Source organism: Bubalus kerabau, chromosome 10, assembly GCF_029407905.1.
Source record: "Bubalus kerabau isolate K-KA32 ecotype Philippines breed swamp buffalo chromosome 10, PCC_UOA_SB_1v2, whole genome shotgun sequence".
Lineage (NCBI taxonomy): Eukaryota > Metazoa > Chordata > Mammalia > Artiodactyla > Bovidae > Bubalus > Bubalus kerabau.
In genome coordinates this window covers 20,716,061-20,736,088 of record NC_073633.1, presented here as the reverse complement: position 1 = coordinate 20,736,088, position 20,028 = coordinate 20,716,061, and the positions used below count along the sequence as shown (strand labels likewise).

At 43.6% G+C, this 20,028-nt stretch overlaps 2 long non-coding RNA genes across 3 annotated transcripts in view; one reads left to right on the top strand and one right to left on the bottom strand.

The window, feature by feature from the left end:
• The window catches only part of LOC129620979 (uncharacterized), a 36,747-nt gene extending 19,753 nt beyond the window's left edge, over nt 1–16,994 (top strand). Inside the window, exon 3 of the long non-coding RNA XR_008698968.1 lies at nt 16,484–16,994. This is a non-coding gene — a long non-coding RNA (uncharacterized LOC129620979). The remainder of the gene's footprint in view (nt 1–16,483) is intronic.
• Nucleotides 1–20,028, bottom strand: part of LOC129620978 (uncharacterized) — a 103,386-nt gene that overhangs the window by 43,327 nt on the left and 40,031 nt on the right. Inside the window, exons 3-4 of one of the 2 annotated variants that reach the window (XR_008698966.1) lie at nt 14,098–14,214; nt 12,955–13,259 (exon numbers count right to left, since the gene is read on the bottom strand). This is a non-coding gene — a long non-coding RNA (uncharacterized LOC129620978). Of the gene's footprint in view, nt 1–12,954; nt 13,260–14,097; nt 14,215–20,028 lie in introns of those variants that run through there. The other variant, XR_008698967.1, reaches the window with a different exon arrangement.

Genomic DNA, 20,028 nt, shown 5'->3' with positions numbered 1-20,028 from the left:
CCGCCAGCCACCTGTGGTTCTTGTGCGGCCTCGGGCCCCAGCCTTCTGGGCCAAGCCAGTCAACTCTCTTGCCATTCTGTAATATGCCCCAGGATTCACTTTCCTCCCCTTTGCTTAAGTTACCTAGTCATTTCTGTAGTCTGCAAACAAAAGAAATGTAACTTCTTATCTGTGGGACCTAGGGAAAGTCACTTAACCTCTCTGAGTCTCCATTTTCTCTTCTGTAAAATGGGGATACACACACACCTGCCTTACCAGGTTGCTCGCCCCCTACTTTGGTTAAAATGTATTAGGGTTAGATCTCCATCTAGGTTCCTCTCAGGTCTGAAACTGGGAGGTTTTATAAGTGACTCCTTGAGGGACTGGAAAAGAGGTTGCGTGGAATCACAGGGACCAAGAAGCCCAGGAGCCCAGTTTAATCAGCATCACTACCTTACAGGGAAGAATCATGAGTGTCTCAACACTAGAACTGAGGTTCCTTCTCGAAATTTCCTTCCAGAAATCTTCAACCCTCCCCTGTGCCTGGGGAGTCTCTTGATTTCTTGCAAAGTCCATAGGCCCCTGAGCCAGTCCCTCATGGTGAAGTACTGGCCAGGTGCTGCCCCCTGCAGGCCTCCCTTTCTCATCAAATAAGCAAAGAAAAGGCCTACTGGATTAAACACAGTCGCGTGTGGAGTGTTTGGCATGCATTGTCATCCCCTACTTTATCTCATTCTCCCAAGTCCTTCACTGTCCACAGGTGGATATGAAACTACCATTGAAAACAAATAATTCTGAGGATAAGGGAAAATCAGTTCAGTCTCTCAGTCGTGTCCGACTCTTTGCGACCCCATGGACTGCAGCACGCCAGGCTTCCCCGTCCCGCACCAACTCCTGGAGCTTGCCCAAACTCATGTCCAACGAGTCGGTCCATCCATCGATGCCATTCAACCATCTCATCCTCTGTCGCCCCCTTCTCCTCCTGCCTTCAATCTTTCCCAGCATCAGGGTCTTTTCCAATGAGTCAGTTCTTCACATCAGGTGGCCAAAGTACTGGAGTTTCAGCTTCAGCATCAGTCCTTCCAACGAATATTCAGGACTGATTTCCTTTAGGATTGACTGGTTGCATCTCCTTGCAGTCCAAGGGACTCTCAAGAGTCTTCTCCAACACAGCAGTTCAAAAACCTCAATTCTTCAGTGCTCAGCTTTCTTTATGGTCCAACTTTCACATCCATACATGACTACTGGAAAAGTCATAGCTTTGACTAAACGGACTTTTGTTAGCAAAGGTTTACTTTTTAATATGCTGTCTAGGTTGGTCATAGCTTTTCTTCCAAGGAGCAAGTGACTTTTAATTTCATGGCTGCAGTCACCATGTGCAGTGATTTTGGAGCCCAAAAAATAAAGTCCTTTACTGTTTCCATTGTTTCCCTGTTTGCCATGAAGTGATGGGATGGATGCCATGATCTTAGGTTTTTGAATGTTAAAATTTAAGCCAAATTTTCACTCTCCTCTTTCACTTTCATCAAGAAGCTCTTTAGTTCTTCTTTGCTTTCTGCCATAAGGGAGGTGTCATCTGAGTATCTGAGATTATTGACATTTCTCCCAGCAATCTTGATTCCAGCTTGTGCTTCCTCCAGCCCAGCGTTTCTCATGATGTACTCTGCATATAAGTTAAATACGCAGGGTGACAATATACAGCCTTGACATACTCCTTTCCCAATTTGGAACCAGTCTATTTTTCCATGTCCAGTTCTAACTACTGCTTCTTGACCTGCACACAGATTTCTGCGGAGGCAAGTAAGGTGGTCTGGTATTCCCATCTCTTGAAGAATTTTCCAGTTTGTTGTGATCCACACAGTCAAGGGCTTTGGCTTTCTCATAAGGGAAAATATGAGACAAGAAATCCCGAGGGGATGAAGATCACCACTTACTTCATATTTAAGTCACCCCACTATCCCACCTACACACACATACACACACTGAGTCAGAACTGGGTCCAGTGCAGCCTTGAGGGGGAGAGAGCGGTCACATTCATTGCACACCTGCTCTGAGTCATGCATGCTATCCGCCATCATCTCATTGTTGGCATGATCTTTCAAGACAGGTAACACCAATCCCCATTTTACAGATGTTGAAACTGAGGCTCAGAGCATTGAACTTGCCCTAGGTCAAGCAGTTCACATGTGTTTGAATTCAAAGACTTCCCTCTTCACCAAAGGTTTCCGACTTTTTAAATGTAGAGGCTGTGTTCTCAAATTAAATCTCAGGCCCAGTGCATAAAGAAATAATAAAAGCAGAACTCTCTAGTTGATTGGTTTGGTGGTTGTCTACAGAAGTGAAGAGGAGAGCTTATCCACCCAACCTGTCTCTCAGCCCTCCCCTCTCCTGTGTCCTTTGGGCTCATACGCTGGGTTCTGCTTCCCTTCCAGGCAGGTTTTGTTGGAGGTCCTAGATCAAACCAGCAAGGTTTTCCACTTAACCGAAAAGAGCTCCAGCTTTGGGGATCTAGGTTGAAATTCTGGTTCTGCCACTTACTAGCTATATAAGTTTCTCAGCTAACCTGAGCTTCCTTAGAATACTGTACTATCAATAGAAAGATAATATGAGCCGTGTACGTATAATACTAAATTTTCTAGTAGCTTCATTTTTCAAAAAGGCAAACAGGGATTTCCCTGACAGGCCAGTGGTTAGGGCTCTGTGCTCCCACTTTCCACTGGGGCACAGGTTTGATCCCTGGTCGAGAAACTAAGATCCCACAAGCTGTACTCCAAGGCCAAAAAAATGGCAAAAAGGTGAAATCAACAATAGTATTTTATTTAACCCAATATATTTAAAACATCATGTCAACATGTAACAGTACATAAAATTATGAGTGAACTATTTCACACTTTCTCATACTAAGTCTTCAAAATTTGATACATGCTTTACCCAGTACATCTTAACTCACATTAATAAATCGGCATTGGAAACCTTTGATCTGGACTTAGATTTTGTAAAATTTGTAGTGAAAGAAGTAAATTCAATAAACCAAGTTGTTCCAAACATTTTTTAAAGTTTTCCAATAACTGGAGGAACTATTTGTTTTTAAATAGAAATTAAAATTTTAAAAAATTTGTTTGAGGCAAGAAACAGAGACCCTCTAAGAATGTCTTCCTACAATGGTCTGAGGGTGGGAAGGCTCCAGGAAGCTGCCATGGGGAACCAGGATAGGAGCTGAAGTCCAGCTGAACCTTCTGATACCTCTGGAGAAGTAGGGGCAGGTGAGGCCATGCTGAGCCAGCGCTTCTGACTCCAGGGGCCCCGCCAGCTCCTCACATGTCTTTGACCCATCCCCAGAGGTCTCTAGACACTGCCTCCAGATTGCCCAGATCCCCCAGTAAGTACTGCTGTCCTAGTCAACCAGTACGTTCACAATACCGGAAGAATATTGCAGAAAAGGCTCCTCTTCTGCTTGTTTTTTTTTTTTCCTGTTTTTAAAAATTGTGCTAAAGTATACATAAAATTGGGCTTCCCCAGTGGCTCACTAGTAAAGAATCCACAATGCAGGAGACACAGGAGATGTGGGTTCAATCCCTGCATCAGGAAGACCCCCTGGAGGAGGGCATCTCAACCCACTCCAGTATTCTTGCCTGGAAAATCCCATGGACAGAGGAACCTGGAGGGCCATGGTCCATGGGTTGCAAAAAGTTGGACGTGACTGAAGTGATTGGGCACGCATGGGCATACATAAAATTGACCATTGTAACCGTTTTCAGGTGTACAGTTCTGTTTTATTGAGTACATTCACATTCTTGTGCAACCACCACCCTCTCCAAAACTCTTCCGTCTTTCCCAACTGAAACGCCATATCCATTAAATTCAAATTCCCCTTCCTCCTTCTCCTAGCCCTTAGCAACCATCCATCTATTTCCTGTTTCTATGGATTTGACTCTTCTAAGTACCTCATACAATGGAATCATGCAATATTTGTCCCTATTTCACTTAGCATAATGTCTTGAAGATTCATCCCTGGTGCATGGTGTAAGTATGTGTCATAATTTCCTTCCTTTTAAAGGTTTAAAGGAATTCCATTGTATGCATATGTTACAATTGGTATTTCCATTCATCCATCAGGGGATACTTGGATTTCTTCTTCATTTTGACTAGTGTGATACTGCTCCTATAAATATGTGTGTATAAATATCTGTTTGAAACCTTGTTGTCACTTCTTTGGGGTATATACCCAGAGTGAAATTGTTAGATCATGTGATAATTCCATGTTTAATTTATTGAGGACTTGCCATACTGCTTTTCACAATGGACACACCATTTTACATTCCCAAAAGCAATGCATAAGGGTTCCTATTTCCCCATACACTTGTCAACACTTGTTTTCTCTTTTTTTTTAATAAAACTTCCATGGTCACTGGAGAAGGGAATGGCAAACCACTTCAGTATTCTTGCCTTGAGAATCCCATGAACAGTATGAAAAGGCAGAAAGATATGACACTGAAAGATGAACTCCCCAGGTCGGTAGGTGGCCAATATGCTACTGGAGAACAGTGGAGAAATAACTCCAGAAAGAATGAAGAGACAGAGCCTAAGCGAAAACAACACCCAGTTGTGAATGTGACTGGTGATGGAAATAAAGTTCGATGCTATAAAGAACAATACTGCATAGGAACCTGGAATGTTAGGTCCATGAATTAAGTTAAATTGAAAGTGGTCAAACAGGAGATAGAAAGAGTGAACATCACCATTTTAGATGTCAGTGCATGAAAATGGACTGGATGGGCGAATTTAATTCATATGACCATGATATCTACTACTGTAGGTAACAATCCCTTAGAAGAAATGGAGTAGCCCTCATAGTCAACAAGAGTCTGAAATGCAGTACTTGGGTGTAATCTCAAAAATGACAGAATGATCTGTTTGTTTCCAAGGCAAACCATTCAGTATCACAGTAATCCAAGTCTATGCCCCGACCAGTAATGCCGAAGGGGCTGAATTTGAATGGTTTTATGAAGACCTACAAGACATTCTAGAACTAACAACCCAAAAAGATGTCCTTTTCATCATAGGGGACTGGAATGCAAAAGTAGGAAGTCAAGAGATACCTGGAGTAAAAGGCAAATTTGGCCTTGGAGTACAAAATGAAGCAGGGCAAAGGATAATAGATTTGGCCAAGAGAACGCACTGGTCACAGCAAACATCCTCTTCCTATACATGGACATATACATGGACATCACCAGATGGTCGATACCGAAATCAGATTGATTATATTCTTGACAGCCAAAGATGGAGAAGCTCTAAACGGTCAACAAGACCAGGAGCTGACTGTGGCTCAGATCATGAACTCCTTATTGCAAAATTCAGGCTTAAATTGAAAGGGGGGAAACCGACTATTCAGGTGTGACCTAAATCAAATCCCTTATGATTATACAGTGGAAGTGAGAAATAGATTTAAGAGACTAGATCTGATAGACGAGTGCCTGATGAACTATGGACGGAGGTTTGTGACATTGTACAGGAGACAGGGATCAAGACCATCCCCAAGGAAAAGAAATGCAAAAAAGCAAAATGGCTGTCTGAGGAGGCCTTACAAATAGATGAGAAAAGAAGAGAAGCAAAAAGCAAAGGAGAAAAGGAAAGATATACCAATCTGAATGCAGAAAGTCCAAAAAATGACAAGGAGAGGTAAGAAAGCCTTCCTCAGTGATCACTGCAAAGAAATAGAACTATAGAATGGGAAAGACTAGAGATCTCTTCAAGAAAATTAGAGACACCAAGGGAACGTTTCATGCAAAGATGGGCTCGATAAAGGACAGAAATGGTATGGACCTAACAGAAGCAGAAGATATTAAGAGGAGGTGACAAGGATACACAGAACTATACAAAAAAGAGCTTCACGACCAAGATAATCACGATGATGTGATCACTCACCTAGATTCAGACATCCTGGAGGACGAAGTCAAGTGGGCCTTAGAAAGCATCACTATGAACAAAGCTAGTGGATGAGATGGAACCCCAGGTGAGCTATTTCAAATCCTGAAAGATGATGCTGTGAAAGTGCTGCACTCAATATGCCAGCAAATTTGGACAACTCAGCAGTGGCCACAGGACTGGAAAAGTCAGTTTTCATTCCAATACCAAAGAAAGGCAATGCCAAAGAATGCTCAAACTACTGCACAATAGCACTCATCTCACACACTAGCAAAGTAATGCTCAAAATTCTCCAAGCCAGGCTTCAGCAATATGTGAACTGTGAACTTCCAGATGTTCAGGCTGGTTTTAGAAAAGGCAGAGGAACCAGAGATCAAATTGCCAACATCCTCTGGATCATGGAAAAAGCAAGAGAGTTCCAGAAAAACACCTATTTCTGCTTTATTGACTATGCCAAAGCCTTTGACTGTGTGGATCACAATAAACTGTGGAAAATTCTTCAAGAGATGGGAATACCAGACCACCTGACCTGCCTCTTGAGAAACCTATATGCAGGTCAGGAAGCAACAGTTAGAACTGGACATGGAACAACAGACTGGTTCCAAATAGGAAAATGAGTACATCAAGGCTGTATATTGTCATCCTGCTTATTTAACTTCTATGCAGAGTACATCATGAGAACGCTGGGCTGGAAGAAGCACAAGCTGGAATCAAGATTGCAGGGAGAAATGTCAATAACCTCAGATATGCAGATGACACCACCCTTATGGCAGAAAGTGAAGAGGAACTCAAAAGCCTCTTAATGAAAGTGAAAGAGGAGAGTGAAAAGTTGGCTTAAAGCTCAACATTCAGAAAACAAAGATCATGGCATCTGGTCCCATCACTTCATGGGAAATAGATGGGGAAACAGTGGAAACAGTGTCAGACTTTATTTTTGGGGGCTCCAAAATCACTGCATATGATGATTGCAGCTATGAAATTAAAAGACGCTTACTCCTTGGAAGGAAAGTTATGACCAGCATTGACAGCATATTGAAAAGCAGAGACATTACTTTGCCAACAAAGGTCCGTCTAGTCAAGGCTATGGTTTTTCCAGTGGTCACGTATGCATGTGAGAGTTGGACTATAAAGAAAGCTGAGTGGCGAAGAATTGATGCTTTTGAACTGTGGTGTTGGAGAAGATTCTTGAGAGTCCCTTGGACTGCAAGGAGATCCAACCAGTCCATTCTAAAGGAGATCAGTCCTGGGTGTTCATTGGAAGGACTGATGTTGAAGCTGAAACTCCAATACTTTGGCCACCTGATGCGAAGAGTTGACTCATTGGAAAAGACCCTAATGCTGGGAAGGATTGGGGACAGAAGGAGAAGGGGATAACAGAGGATGAGATGGCTGGATGGCATCACCGACTCAATGGATGCGGAGACTCCGGGAGTTGATGATGGACAGGGAGGCCTGGCGTGCTGTGATTCATGGGGTCGCAAAGAGTCGGACACGACTGAGCAACTGAACTGAACTGAACTAAGTTATTCCTAAGTAATTTTTATGCTTTCACTTTCAGTTTTTTTGCTATTTTAAATAAATGGCTTTCTTGATTTTCTTTTCAGATTTTTCATTGTTAATGGATAGAAATGCAACTGATTTTTGCATGTTAATTTTTTATCCTGTAACTTTGCTGAATTTGTTTTTCCCTCTTTCTTTCTCATGCAGGGTGGTGGGTATATGGTTTTGTATGTCTGGAATATTTTATTAAAAAACAAATGCCCTGAGCCCAAAATATGCTCCTGCTAATGTAACTTTCTTCCAACTACAATTGGAGGAGGGGTCCGTCTTTGAGTTCTTATTGGCCCCATAGAGAGCCTATCACCTTTCTGTACCCTAGAAGATACCAACTTCCCAAAACGTAAAGAATGCTTCTTGAGGCTGAGCACCACCACCAGGGAACTGTCTAAAGAGGCAGAGGGGCCTCCTGACCGAGTCAGATCTCTGAGTGGGAAGGCGGGCTCCATCACTTGATGGCTGTGGCCCCCTGACAAATCCCTACTGGGCCTTAGTTTCCTCCTCTGCCAGATAAGCAGTTAAGACTCAGTGGTCTTTAGGGCCTCTTAACTATAAAGGAAGTAAGAGGTTGGGCAAATGGAGAGAGTATGGGTGGAGTCGCCAGGCTCTGGTGGCAGTGAGGTTCCTGTCCACAGCACTGCTCTGCAGGGTCCTCACTCACCGAAGGAAAATGCCCCACAATTTTCAGCAACTTGTCACTCCTTCATTCAATCTTTGTGGTTTTAAAACAACAATAAATTATGTGTACTATAATGATTATTATAAGATCCCCTTGCTGTGCAGTTTGTAAAGCACTTTCATATCCATTACTCATTTTACAAATGAGGAAACCAAATGCCAGAAAGGTGGTATCCCCTGCCCTAGCTAGACTGGTAAACAGCATACCTGACCTGGATTAAAATGAATCCTAGCTCAGCTGCCCAAAATGCTGTGTCAGTTCAGTCACTCAGTCATGTCTGACTCTTTGCAACCCCATGGACTACAGCACACCAGGTTTCCCTGTCCATCACCAACACCCAGAGCTTGCTCAAACTCATGTCCATCGAGTTGATGATGCCATCCAACCACATCATCCTCTGTCATCCCTTCTCCTGCCTTCAGTCTTTCCCAGTATCAGGGTCTTTTCTAAGGTGCCAGTTCTTCACATCAGGTGGCTAAAGTATTGGAGCTTCAGCTTCAGCATCAGTTCTTCCAACAAATATTCAGGACTGATTTCCTTTAGGATTGACTGGTTTGATCTCCATGCAGTCCAAGGGACTCTCAAGAGTCTTCTCCAACACCACAGTTCATAAGTGTCAATTCTTTGGTGCTCAGCTTTCTTTATAGTCCAACCCTCACATCCGTTCACGACTACTGGAAAAACCATAGCTTTGACTAGATGGACTTTTGTTAGCAAAGTAACATCTCTGCTTTTTAATATGCTGTCAGGGTTGGTCATAGCTTTTCTTCCAAGGAGCAAGTGTCTTTTAATTTCATGGCTACAGTCACCATCTGCAGTGATTTTGGAGCCCAAGAAAATAAAGTCCCTTACTGTTTCCACTGTTTCCCTCTCTATTTGCCATGAAGTGATGGGACTAGATGGGAATACCAGACCACCTGACCTGCCTCTTGAGAAACCTATACGCAGGTCAGGAAGCAACAGTTAGAACTGGACATGGAACCATAAACTGGTTCCAAATAGGAAAATGAGTACGTCAAGGCTGTATATAGTCACTCTGCTTATTGAACTTCTATGCAGAGTACATCATGAGAAACGCTGGGCTGGAGGAAGCACAAGCTGGATCAAGATTGCCAGGAGAAATGTCAATAACCTCAGATATGCAGATGACACCACTCTTATGGCAGAAAGGGAAGAGGAATTAAAAAGCCTCTTGATGAAAGTGAAAGAGGAGAGTGAAAAGTTGGCTTAAAGCTCAACATTCAGAAAACAAAGATCATGGCATCTGGTCCCATCACTTCATGGGAAATAGATGGGGAAACAGTGGAAACAGTGTCAGACTTTATTTTTGGGGGCTCAAAAATCACTGCAGATGATGATGATAGCCATGAAATTAAAAGACGCTTACTCCTTGGAAGGAAAGTTATGACCAACCTAGATAGCATATTCAAAAGCAGAGACATTACTTTGCCAACAAAGGTCCGTCTAGTCAAGGCTATGGGTTTTCCAGTGGTCATGTATGGATGTGAGAGTTTGACTGTGAAGAAAGCTGAGCACTGAAGAATTGATGCTTTTGGACTGTGGTGTTGGAGAAGACTCTTGAGAGTCCCTTGGACTGCAAGGAGATCCAACCAGTCCATTCTAAAGGAGACCATTCCTGGGATAGTTGACCCATTGGAAAAGACTCTGATGCTGGGAGGGACTGGGGGCAGGAGGAGAAGGGGATAACAGAGGATGAGATGGCTGGATGGCATCACTGACTCGATGGATGTGAGTTTGGGTGAACTCCGGGAGTTGGTGATGGACAGGGAGGCCTGGCATGCTGCAATTCATGGGGTCGCAAAGAGTCGGACACGACTGAGCGACTGAACTGAACTGAACTGAACTGAACTGATGGGACTAGATGCCATGATCATACTTTTTGAATGTTGAGTTTTAAGCCAACTTTTTCACTCTCTTCTTTCACTTTCATCAAGAAGCTCTTTAGTTCTTCTTCACTTTCTACCATAAGGCAGGTGTCATCTGTGTATCTGAGGTTATTGACATTTCTCCTGGCAATCTTGATTCCAGCTTGTGCTTCATCCAGCCCAGCATTTTGTATGAGGTACTCTGCATATAAGTTAAATAAGCAGGATGACAATATACAGTCTTGAGGTACTCCTTTCCCAATTTGGAACCAGTCTGTTGTTCCATGTCCAGTTCTAAATGTTGCTTCTTGACCGGCATACAGATTTCTCAGGAGGCAGGTAAGGTGGTCTGGTATTCCCATCTCCTTAACAATTTTCCACTTTGTTGTGATCCACACAGTCAAAGGCTTTGGCATAGTCAATAAAGAGAAATAGATGCTTTTCTGGAACTTTCTTGCTTTTTTGATGATCCAATGGATGTTGGCAATTTGATCCCTGGTTTCTCTGCCTTTTCTAAATCCAACTTGAATATCTGGAAGTTCATGGTTCACATGCTATTGAAGCCTGGCTTGGAGAATTTTGAGTATTACTTTGCTAGCGGGTGAGAAGAGTGCAATTGTGCGGTAGTTTGAACATTCTTCAGCATTGCCTTTCTTTGAGATTGGAATGAAAACTGACCATTTCCAGTCCTGTGTCCACTGAGTTTTCCAAATTTGCTGGCATACTGAGTATAGCACTTTCACAGTATCATCTTTTAGGATTTGAAATAGCTCAACTGAAATTCCATCACCTCCACTAGCTTTGTTCATAGTGATGCTTCCTAAGGCCCACTTGACTTCGCCCTCCAGGATGTCTGAATCTAGGTGAGTGATCATGCCATCGTGGTTATCTGGGTCATGAAGATCTTTTTTGTACAGTTCTTCTGTGTATCCTTGTCACCTCCTCTTAATATCTTCTGCTTCTGTTAGGTCCATACCATTTCTGTCCTTTATTGTACCCATCTTTGCATGAAAAGTTCCCTTGGTATCTAATTTTCTTGAAGAGATCTCTAGTCTTTCCCATTCTATAGTTTTCCTCTTTTCTTTTCAGTGACCACTGAGGAAGGCTTTCTTACTTCTCCTTGTCATTTTTTAAACTTTCTGCATTCAGATTGGTATATCTTTCCTTTTCTCCTTTGCCATTAGCTTCTCTTCTTTTCTCATGTATTTGTAAGGCCTCTTCAGACAACCATTTTGCCTTTTTGCATTTCTTTTTCTTGGGGATGGTCTTGATCCCTGCCTCCTGTACAGTGTCATGAACCTCCGTCCATAGTTCTTCCGGCACTCTGTCTATCAGATCTAATCCCTTGACTCTGTTTGTCACTTCCACTGTATAATTATAAGGGATTTGATTTGGGTCATACCTGAATGGTCTAATGGTTTTCCCCCTTTCTTCAATTTAAGTCTGAATTTTGCAATAAGGAGTTCATGATCTGAGCCACAGTCTGCTCCTGGTCTTGTTTTTGCTGACCATTTAGAGCTTCTCCATCTTTGGCTGCCAAGAATATAATCAATCTGATTTCGGTATCGACCATCTGGTGATGTCCATGTATAGGAAGAGGATGTTTGCTGTGACCAGTGTGTTCTCTTGGCAAAACTCTATTATCTTTTGCTGCTGCTGCTAAGTCGCTTCAGTTGTATCCGACTCTGTGCGACCCCATAGACGGCAGCCCACCAGGCTCCCCGTCCCTGGGATTCTCCAGGCAAGAACACTGGAGTGGGTTGCCATTTCCTTCTCCAATGCATGAAAGTGAAAAGTGAAATGAAGTCGCTTAGTCGTGTCTGACTCCTAGCGACCCCATGGACTGCAGCCTACCAGGCCCCTCCGTCCATGGGATTTTCCAGGCAAGAGTACTGGAGTGGGGTGCCATTGCCTTCTCCGGCTGCTGACCTAACAAACCTATTATCCTTTGCCCTGCTTCATTTTGTACTCCAAGGCCAAATTTGCCTTTTACTCCAGGTATCTCTTGACTTCCTACTTTTGCATTCCAGTCCCCTATGATGAAAAGGACATCTCTTGGGGGTGTTAGTTCTAGAATGTCTTGTAGGTCTTCATAGAACCATTCAACTTCAGCCCCTTTGGCATTACTGGTCAGGGCATAGACTTGGATTACTGTGATACTGAATGGTTTGCCTTGGAAACAAACAGGTCATTCTGTCATTTTTGAGATTGCACCCAAGTACTGCATTTCGGACTCTTGTTGACTATGAGGGCTACTCCATTTCTTCTAAGGGATTGTTACCCACAGTAGTAGATATCATGGTCATCTGAGTTAAATACACCCATTCCAGTCCATTTTCATTCACTGATTCCTAAAATGCCGATATTCACTCTTTCTATCTCCTGTTTGACCACTTTCAATTTAACTTAATTCATGGACCTAACATTCCAGGTTCCTATGCAATATTGTTCTTCACAGCATCGGACTTTACTTCCATCACCAGTCACATCCACAACTGGGTGTTGTTTTCACTTAGGCTCTGTCTCTTCATTCTTTCTGGAGCTATTTCTCCACTGTTCTCCAGTAGCATATTGGCCACCTACCGACCTGGGGAGTTCATCTTTCAGTGTCATATCTTTCTGCCTTTTCATACTGTTCACGGATTCTCAAGGCAAGAATACTGAAGTGGTTTGCCACTCCCTTCTCCAGTGGGCCACATTTTGTCAGAACTCTCCACCATGATCCACCTGTCTTTTGTGGCCCTACAAGGCATGGCTCATAGTTTCATTGAGTTAGACAAGGCTCTTATCCATGTGATCAGTTTGATTAGTTTTCTGTAATTGTGGTTTTCATTCTGTCTGTATGGCCATACCTGAATAATAGGTTGTTATAGGCAAGGGGAACAAGAGAGAATGAAGGAGGAAAGGAAAAAATTAAGAAACTCAAACCATCTATTGATTTAATACAGTTAATTTTCCATAGCGTATAAAAGAAATGGTAAATCAAGAGGTAGATTCAGAATGTAATGAAATAATACACATATATACACGGTAGTCCTGATCCAGTTTTAAAAGAAAAGACCAAGCCTACCCTCCTGTCCCACTCCAGCCCTGAGGCTGCTCCTCCTCTCTGTGCCAGAGCACTTGGCTGGTAAGAAATGGCAGGCCCCCTCCTTACACGGCATCTCTTCATTTGGCTGATCACATTCCTCAAGGCACACCCCAATTCCATCACTTCCCTTCCATTTATAATGCTAGAATAGGAAGACAACAGGTAAGGAATGTAGGTAAGTAGACATATGTCTACAAGATAAGAGAACAGTGGAAACAGAGAGATCCTGTGAGAGAGACAGGGAGATAAAGAAACACAAAGAGATTATTATTGACAGAATGTCTGACAAGTGTGCCAAGCACATTCAGTGGGGGAAAGAGTAGTCTCTTCAACAAAAGGTGCCAGGACAACTGGATATTCATATGCAAAAGGATGGAGTTAGACCCTTAGCTCACCATTTTTATTGCTGTTGTTTAGTTGCTAAGTTGTGTCACACTCTGTGCAATCCCATGTAGCCCGCCAGGCTCCTCTGTCCATGGGATTTCCCAGGCAAGAATACTGGAGTGGGTTACCATTTCCTTTTCCAGGGGGTTCTTCCCCACCCAGGGATCAAACCCACGTCTCCTGCATTAGCAGGAGGATTCTTTACTGCTGAACCACCAGGGGCTTTCCACCTCACTCTGTATTCAGAAATTAACTCAAATGGATGGACAACTTCAATATTAGAGTCAAAACTTTATAAAAAAAACAATTAGAAGAAAACATAGGGGTAAATCTTTATGGAATTGGATTTGGCAACAAATTTTAGACTTGACACTAAAAGCATGGATAGCAAAGTAAAAGATGGGTAAATTGGACTCACAAAATTTAAAAAATTTGTGCATAAAGGCATTATCAAAATGTGAAGAGACAACCCATAGAATGGGAGAAAATATTTGTAAATCATGTGCTTGATAAATATCCAGAATGTATAAAGAACACTTTGACACAAAGACAACAAGATAAGCAGCCCAATTAATAAAAGAGCAAAAGGGACTCACCCAGTAGTCCAGTGGCTAGGACTCCATGCTCCCAATTCTGGAGGCCTGGGTTCTATCTCTCACCAGGGAACTAGATCCACATGCCAAAACTAAGATCCTGCACGCTGCAACTAAGACCTGGCACAGCCAAATGAATAGAAATAAATAATTTTTAAATGTGAAAACCATTACAAAATAAAAGGGCAAGATATTGGAATAGGCATGTTTCCAAAAAAGATATACAAATGGCCAACAAGCACATGAAAAGATTTTTAACATCACTGGTCATTCAGAAAATGCAAATCAAAACCTCAATGAAATACCAAGTCAAACCCACTACTAGAATTTTTTTAAATGAGTATTTTTTAGTTAGTTAGGATGTGGAGAAATAGAAACCCTCACAACATCGCTTACACAGGGGGCTAGGGTTACAGAATGGCCCAGCTACTGCGGAAAACAGAACGGAATTTCCTTATAAAGTTAAACATAGAATTAATATGTGACCTAGCAATTCCACTCTTGTGTACCCAAAAAAAATGAAAACATATGTCCACATATAACCTGTACATGAATGTTCACAGCAGCATTATTCATAATAACCCAAAAGTGGAAATGACCAAAGTATGCATCAATAGATGAATTTAAACAAATTGTGGTACATCCATACAGTGGAATATTATTCAGCTATAAAGAGAAATGCAGTAACTCACATGTGCTAAAATTTGGATGAACCTCAAAAACATGAGTGAAAGAAGCCAGACACAAAAGTTCCCAAGTTATATGATTCCTTTTATGGAAAATATCCAGAATAGGCAAATCTGTAGAGACAGATTTAGTGGATTAGTGATCAACAGGAGATAGGAGAAGGAAGGAACAGGGCATGATTACTTAATGGGCATGGGGTGTTCTACTGAGGGGGGGTGAAAATTTTTGAAACTAGAGAGAAGCTGGGGTTACACAGCATGGTGAAGGCGTGAAGGCACTAAATGCCACTAAATTGCACACATTAAAATGTTTAAATGTAAGTTGTATGAATTTCACCACAGTTTTTCTAAGTGATGTAGAGATAGCTGGACCAAGACAGAAGCAGGGATCTGGAGAGAGGGATGGAGAGAGAAGAGCTGGGGAAACCAGGACAAGCTGCGACCTGTTACAAGAAATTTATTAGTACCATTCTGTCAGCGGGTTGCCAGCTAAATTTAATATAGATCTATATACAAAGAAAATGCCTCTTTCCACATAATGAATATTTAATCATGCATGGGTCAGGCAATTCCACAGAAGTAATTAAAAGCAGTCTTTTGTTTATTGCTCAGAAATGATAGTGACCCGCTGACCGGAGCTGCAGACACAGTGACATATTGAAAACGTTACCTACTGACATATGTTATTAAAGAGGAATTAAAGGTCACTTTCTTCCCCTCCCCTTAAAAGCTAATCTTTCCTAAGCCTTCTGTCTGCTTACATGCAGAGGACAGCTCCAAGGGGGGGGTCCACCTCCCAGATGAGGCTGGAGAGCTAGGCTGGCCCCCCTCCATCTACAACCTTCCCTCCACAACCATAAATTGAAACAGATGAGATGGTTATTGAGAAGACCATCGAGAGGAAATAGATGTGGAGTCTCTTTGGAAAGTTCTCCCCACTGGCCTGCCATATCCAGCCAGTTGCAAAAACCTGTCAATCTGACCAATTCTACTCCACTGATACTTTCTCACAGTGTCTCCTCTGTGCCCTTGAAGTTTTGTTCCTCCCTGTTCCAGTCTACTACTGACTCTTCCTGGATCTGTCAATCAAGGCACTACTTCACTCATGCACCTCCCATGGCTCCCCATTGTCCATACTCCTTCTCACCCTGGCATTAAAGGCCCCATGTCTGACCATGGCTCCAGCCGACCATTCTGCATCAGGGTTCTGGGTTGCCAACAGCAGAAAGTGACTGTGTCTGACTTAAGGCAGAAAGACCTTGTTTCCTGAGGACACTGGGGCACTCACAGAATCGATGGGAAACTAGGAGGTCAGCCAGCAAAGGGCAGAAATAAACTCACGTGGACCAGGGGGTGGTCCAACCAGGATGCCACTGCTGACACCACCCCTGCTGCCTTCATCCAACATCCCTGCAGCCCCCATGAACCAGCCCTCAGCGTCTCCACCTCCTCATGTCAACCTCCACACTCCCAGTCCTAGGTGGGAGTGTCCAACCAACAGAGCCTGGTCTCCTTCTGCAGCCTCATCACCACCATCCAGGGAGAAAGGAGCTGGTCCTCTTTGCTTCCACAGGGAGAGGCAAAGCCCTCACTTTCCAGACATCCTGCCTGTCCTACAGCTAAACCAACATTTCCTTCCTATGCCCCATCCTCTCAGTGCTCTCCCACCATCCCAACTCTGCTCTTGTCTTCTCTCCCCACAGGATGCCTCAGCCTCACCTCCTCACAACCAGTTGGATCATTCTTCCAATGACATGAGCAAATATCACCTCCCCTAGGAAGCCTTCCCTGATTGCAGCCACCATCCCCAATCCAGTTGTGATGCCATCTGGGTCTCTCTGGTGACACCGAAGTCTCTCCACTGTGTTTTATAGCTTGTCACACTCCTGGGTGACCCTCCTCTATGAGACTATATGTCCCCAGAAGGCAGAACTCATGACTTCTCTTAGCCCTAGAGCTCAGCATAGAGCCAGCCTGGTAGTGCTCAGATGCCTGGATGGGCCAAAATGAGGTCTGGCCCAGGATTTCTGTTGCATTCCTGGTCTGCAACAAATGGTTTGGATGTCCTTTATTTTCCAAGTGTGTTTTGCAAACTATAACACTGTAAGGGCCCATGAGGATGGGGATAACATCTTTTCCTTAGATATCCCCTCAATTGATAGCACAGGGCTGGTAGCACATAGTTGGTGCTTAATAAACACACAGTTCACTCTTCCCCTTTCTTGCCCCAATGTGTTTTTTTGAGCTTTCTAAAGTGCGTCACCATTAAGTTGATACTGAATCAAATCAAACCTAGAAGAGCTTAATAGCAATCACAACCTTGCCGGTTTTTTTTGCACATACCTTCTTCTAGCTCATGACAGAGAATGCCAGCTGTCAGTCAAAATCCCTTTCCCCTCCTCCAGAGTATTAGTAGTATAGCCCAGCATACCATGACCTGGTTTCGACCACATTTCCCAGGCTCCTCTACACTTAGGTGTGACCATGTATCCAAGTTCTTGACAAAGGAACATGAGAAAAGACTCCAAGCCTAGTGCTATTGTAGCCTGCCTTAAGGATTGCCCAAAGCTACCTTAGTGAGAATTCCTATTAAAAGCCTGAGTCAAAACAGGAAGTCATATGACATTCAGCAAGTCACTTTGCCTTTCTGGGCCTCTGTTTCTCCATCAGACTCCCTTCCAGCTCTCACACTGGATGAGTCTAAGCTGAATCTGCAATTTCCCTCCTCACCTTTCCCCTTTTCAACTGCCCCTACTCGCTGCCAGGCAGGTGGGCTAATATCGTGTTTGGGAAACAGCTGTCCCTGGATTCCCTTCTAAATCATCAAGTCCCAACTCTCTCTGACTTTTAAAGACCTGCATGCCTCCCTTCATAATGTTTGAATTATAGTTCAGTTCTTTTGATTTCCTGGATAAATGTAGTTTTCTCATATAGTCTGCTGCAGACTGCCTCTCCCTAGAATAGAAAATGCCAGAAAGCCATCCCAGGTGAGCTCCCTCTCCATAACCTGTAGCCATGGCCAGTACCACCAAGCCTTCCACTGACCTACCTTTGGGCTGAGGGGAGGCCAGCGTGGGAGCAAGGAGGAGCTATCCGTATATCCAGCAGGAAGATGTGGCCCATATATAGCAATGCAGCCATACCAGATAAAATATTGAGATGCTTCCCAGATGGCGCTAGTGGTGAAGAACCTGCCGGCAATGCAGGAGACGTAAGAGATACAGGTTCTATCCCTGGGTTGAAAAGATCCCCTGGAGGAGGGCATGGAAACCCACTCCAGTATCCTTGCCTGGGAAATTCCATGGACAGAAGAGCCTAGTGGGCTACCGTCCATAGAGTCACAGAGAGTCAGACACAACTAAAGTGACTTAGCACACATGCTAGGTTTGCCGTAGCTTTTGGGCTTTCCTGTAAAGAATTTGCCTGCAATGCAGGAAACTCAAGTTCAAGCCCTGGGTCAGGAAGATCCCTTGGAGAAGGAAATGGCAACCCACTCCAGTATCCTTGCCTGGGAAATCTCATGGACAGAGAAGCCCGGTGGGCTATATTCCATGGGGTTGCAAAGAGTGTTAGTCACAACTGAATGACTAACACTTTCACTTTCCATGAATAACCACTGCCCCCAGGCCGCAATGAGTCCAAGGCATCACCAACTCAAGGCACATGAGTTTGAGCAAGCCCCAGGACATGGTGAAGGCTAGGGAAGCCTGGTAGCATGTTGCAGTCAGTGGGGTCGCAAAGAGTTGGCCATAACTGAGCAACTGAACAACAACAGGCCTCCTCTGAATACCCCTAGGCTAGCCATCCCACCATCTCCCATCCTCACCTGGTAAAGGACATCCACACAGGGCAACAGTGTCCATATTATTATTCTGGATTTTGTGATGCTTATGGTATTTCTCAACTTTTTTAGTTTTTGTTTTATTATAATTTATTCTCTTATTCTAAATAAACATTCACTCTCGTATTCTTTTTATGAAACTGTCAGCCAGGTGTGGCCACAAGATGAGACAGAAAAGAGGCTCGGGAAAACAGTTTATTGTTCTCCTGTGTCCTAGGGACAGGAGGCAGGGTTCACATGCAGGGCCACATGGGGAAGCACCAGGCTCAGAAGACAGGAATGAGGGAGTGCTCATACCACGGCCTTTACTGAAGTTTCCATGGGAAAGGAGAGGCAGGGAATGGTGAGCGGCTCAGGATTGGCAAGTTTAAGTAATTCTAGCAGGTTTGGGCCATAGGTCTGTCCCTACCTACCTGAATGATTAAGGCAGAGAAATATCGCCTCTGGGATACAAGGGCCAGGCAGAGAAGGTCGAAGTCTGCATTGGTGAGTTCACATATCAAAGGCCTGCTCTCTAAGAACTGGCTAGCCCCCAGGAATGGCAGTCTCTCCTCAGCCAGAAAGGTTTTGGAAGATGTCAAAACGTCATAAAATATAATAAACTATAGATAGATATAGGTACAGGTACAACTTTATACCTATTTTTGTATTCATAACTGTGTATTCTTTTTCTTAGAGAGAGCCCCCATGGGGAGGGAAGGATTGGGAGTTTGGGATGAGCAGATACAAACTGTTATATATGGGATGGATAAGCAACAAGGTGCCACTGTATACAACACTGAGCTATATTCAATATCCGGTGATAAACCATAGTGGAAAAGTATGTAGAAGAGTGTGTATATGCGTAACTGAATCACTTTGCTGCACAGTGGAAATTAACACATTATAAACCGATGGACGACAATAAAACTTAAAAAAAAAAAAAAAAAGACAGCCTCAAGCAGCATGGGCCTCAATCCCTACAAAATCCTGGCTACCACCCCCCACCCCCCCGGCCACATCTTGGTGATCATTGGCCGCAGGGTGCAGATAATGCAGAGATACATACACCTGAGGGCAAAACATCCACCCACATTCCCTCCATCCATTTCGTGAGCTCCGCCTGTTATGGGTCATAGATTAATCTATGTCCCCCCAAAAGATATGTTGAAGCTATACCTCAGAATGGGCTTCCCTGGTGACTCAGACGGTAAAGAATCTGTCTGCAACACAGGAGACCTGGGTTCAATCCCTGCGTCAGGAAAATTCCCTGGAGAAGGGAATGGCTACCACTCCAGTATTCTTGCCTGGAGAATCTCAGGGACAGAGGAGCCTGACGGGCTACAGTCCATGGGATCACAAAGAGTCGGACATGACTGAGCGAGTAACACTTTCACACCTCAGAATGGGACCTTATTTGGAAATAGG